The sequence below is a fragment of the Chinchilla lanigera genome, unplaced genomic scaffold, assembly GCF_000276665.1.
Source record: "Chinchilla lanigera isolate Chin_1 unplaced genomic scaffold, ChiLan1.0 scaffold00022, whole genome shotgun sequence".
NCBI classification, from domain to species: Eukaryota; Metazoa; Chordata; class Mammalia; order Rodentia; family Chinchillidae; genus Chinchilla; species Chinchilla lanigera.
The window spans coordinates 5,256,648-5,260,596 of NW_004955423.1; positions in this window are offsets into that span (position 1 = coordinate 5,256,648).

Genomic DNA, 3,949 nt, shown 5'->3' on the forward strand with positions numbered 1-3,949 from the left:
CAGATTTCAAACTTAAGGAATATAAAGGGAGACATAGATTAGTAAAAAATTTCAGTTCACTTTGGAAAACATAGACCCATAATGGAATCTAATCTGAGTTTCTTGTAACACGCTCACTCACCCTGCCAGGAAACCTCTTTCAGCCTGCTCTCAGGACAGCCAGGTGACAAGCAGCTATTAAAGATACATTGGCCATCTTTTAACTGTTTGCACTGTGCTGGGGGAAAAGTGAAAATAATGAACCCACATCATAAATACATAAGAAGAAAAATTTGTTATAGCACTTGGAACATACTGCTGGCATAGAGTAGATGCCATGAGCATGTTACTTCTTTTTTTATTTTTAAGATAACAGAACAGAAACACAGGCACTCCAGCATCCTTGCCTCAAAGTAACCAACCAGTGAGAGGTAATGTGGAAATGCCTGTATAAACATGTGATCTTTGCCAAGAGGAATCAAAGCTTGCCTATTAACGTGTGTCACTGCCGCCCCCCTGTGAGGGGAGAAGGAAAGGTCCAGGGAACACTGGGAGGCAGGGGAGGGACAGCAAATGTTTCCCAGAGTAAACTTCATAATGTGTCTCCAAAAATCCATCAAAAAAGCACAATCTTAAACCACATGTTCACTGCCACAATATGGATTCACTCAATCAACAAATACTTACTGAAGGCTTATTACTTGTCTCAGGCGGTTGGATGCCAGGATAGTTCATGAGTGCTGAGAAATGCCCAGTTCTCCAACACAGGCTGTGAATATCTTCTCTTAGTCTGGAGGGTCCTTACCATCTCAGACCTTGAGTCAAATAAAAGGATTCATCAGAAGCTTGTTTCTTAACTGTGTTATGTTTGGTTGCAATCATGCCAACCTCTGTTTTACATTTCCCTGACAGCCACCTTTTACAGTAATTGTAACCTCTCCCATAAACTGGGAATGGGGTGTGCACAGAGCAAAGCTCAGCAAATTTTAACTAACTTCACAGTTAGACAGTGAGATCCATTCTTCCCCTCCAGGTGCGTTCCTGAAAGATTTAAAGACATCACATTGCAATCCTGCATCCACACCCACGTGTATAGCAGCATAATTTACAATAGCTAAGTCTTAGAAGAAGCCTGTATGTCCTATAAGGAATGAATGAATAAAGAAAATGTGGCATGCATAATAGAGTATTACTCTGCCATAAAGGATTAACTTGAGTCATTTGTAGAAAAACACATGCATCTTGAAATCATAATGTTAAGTGAAGTAAATCAGGCTCAGATGCTTAAATATTGTATGATTTCTCTTATATGAGAAAACCAAAATATAAATGAATTATAGAGCAAAATAAAAGATAATCAAAAACAAAGGATAGATCTTCTGCAAAATAGAAGTTCAAGGGATGGAAGGCAGGGTAGGGGAGGGAAGGTAGAAGGTACAAAAAAAGAATTAAGATGTGTTATGTACATATACCAACTTCCCACAATGAATATAATAATCATGTACTGCAAACATACTAACAAAAACTAATTTTAAAAAAACACAGTATTTATAGTACCCTGTAAATTTTCCAAGAGAGTTGAAATGAAATTAATTAATTACAAAATTTTCTTAGGGATAATCTCTGGTCCTTTGTTTATATTCCTGTGGGTTCAGGCTCACATCTAGTGTCATCTCTTCCAACACTGCTTTACTCCCACCTACACTGTTAAATACAGTACACTGCCATAAGTGATATACCTGCAATACAACTATACACATGCAATTAGTTTTTAATCAGCCAAGAGGAGAAAGAGGAAAGATACATCCATGTTGTGTTTCATAAGTATGCAATTCCCCATATTGTGATCTTTGTTTTTCCATGTAGATTTGCATTACCATGCAGGGTCACTTCTTTTCTACCTGAAAATCTTCTACTTAGCATTTCTCATAAAATTAGTCGATAAACTACATTTTCTCCAATCCTTTAAGTAGAAATTGATCACATGCCATTTCAGTTAAAGCCTGCCCGTTAGGGGAGAGCTTTGAGTGCTGCTCTTTCGTGGGACTGCCTCCCACCCTGGGAAAAATCTCTGAGCTGTGCTCCTTCCCTGGGCAAGGATGGCAGCTACTGGGCTTCCCCACCTGCCTCTGTGAGCATGGAAACTGCAGTGGAGAATGAAACAAGACTGGAGGTGGTCAGGGTGGGGGGTCTCAGGCACCTGTGCTCTGTGAATGGACCTGGGTCCCAGGTGAGAACACTTGATGAGGTCTATGCACCAGGAATTTAGCCCCTTAATCTTGGAACTAGAGGGAGAAGAGACGTCGATGCCTCCCCCTCCACTGTGACATCTCCTCCCTGACTGAGGTGAAGCAAGAGCAAGCCACCTGTGGTGGAGTTTGAGTGAAACTGCTGCACAGCAGGCCTTGACCCAAGGGTTAGACTTGCCCTTCATTCCAGAGTGGTAATGGTTCTTCTGGAAGAAATGTTTCATTGTTCATGTATCTTTTAGGACAATTTGTTGAGAATTTAAATAATTTTCAGAGAACTAAGAATAACATGCTCAGAAAATAAGGAGAAAATGACATGGCTTTAGAAGGGATGAAATTAAAATATTCAGAAGGAAATGGACAGCAGGAATAAAATTGTAGTCCAAAGTAAAGTAGAAACAGTAAATTGCAATTATATTTACCTGAAGTATAATGTTAAGTGTGGGTATGACTGAGTTAACAACTAAACACTTTACATAGAGATTTCACTGGTGTCTCTATGTTCAAAATTTATGTATTCAAATTGGCAAGCATATGGCATTGGTTTCAGACTCGGGGTCATCTTTACCACACGTAATATCCACCGAGCTTCCATCTGGGGGCAAGCCCTGTTCCAGACGCAGGGAACCCACCTGTGGATGCATGAAGCTGCTGGTAGCATGACCTTCTCTTTCAGGTAGTCAAAGGAGAAATGAGAAAACACTAAATTTAAGTGGAGACTGAGAAAAAGTCACAATAGACTTTGCAGAGAACAGGCCAATTTGAGGAGACCTCGAGTACAAGAAACAAGCAATGGTGCCAAGATAGAGGCATGAAGGGTCTTGCTACGCAGGCTGGCCTTGAACTCTTGGCAATCCTCCTGCCTCAGCCTCCAGAGTGCTGGGATCACAGCCATGCACCACTATGATGGCCTTCAGAAATATTTTAAAATATCACAGTAATAAGGGAAAAGAAAACAGAGAATCTATCTTATTTCTTTAAATTTTAGGTCTTGGATTCTGGGTGTGAAGCAATAAAGAGTATAGTGAGGTCAACAGAGAATTATGTAAATCTCTCCTTCCTCTCTCTTCTCAGATCTTTCCTTACAGAATGAATGAGAAGAGGAACAAACAGCACAAGGCTTCAAGGGAAAGAGTTTAAAATGTGGGAGTTTAAATGGGGAAAAAATAATCAAACTGTATCATGGATAGGTGCAAATTCCCTATGATGAATGAATGAATGTTGCTGTAATGTGTATCTAAAATGTACCAATAAAAATGACTTTCAAAAGTAAACAGAGTTGGAGATGTGGCACAGTACAAAGGTACTAGGTTTAATCCGCAGTACTGCAGGGAAAGGAAGAGGAGGAGCAGGGAGGAGAGGGTCGGGAGAAGGGTACTGCTTGGGTTCACATTACTACTCATGGTGCTATGGTTGGAGACAACTGAAAAAGCCTGTCTGTGCTCTGGGTTTCTAGAAAACTATAGGAGAATGCTTACTATGAGATTTAGGGAGTTGGATTCATGTAAGTCAGTTGGCACTGGACCTAGAAAGACAACGTATAACAAAAGGAGTCCATTCCTGGCTGTGTATTATCAGGACTCTAAATCGCTTACAGTGGCTCTTTGTATTTATCAGAATTTGCTGACTCAAAAACATCCAGGAAGTGTCACACCTTGGAGGAGGCTATAAAAGCTCAACGTCCAAGTGAGAGACCAAGAAGTCCAAAGTCAATCCACCTG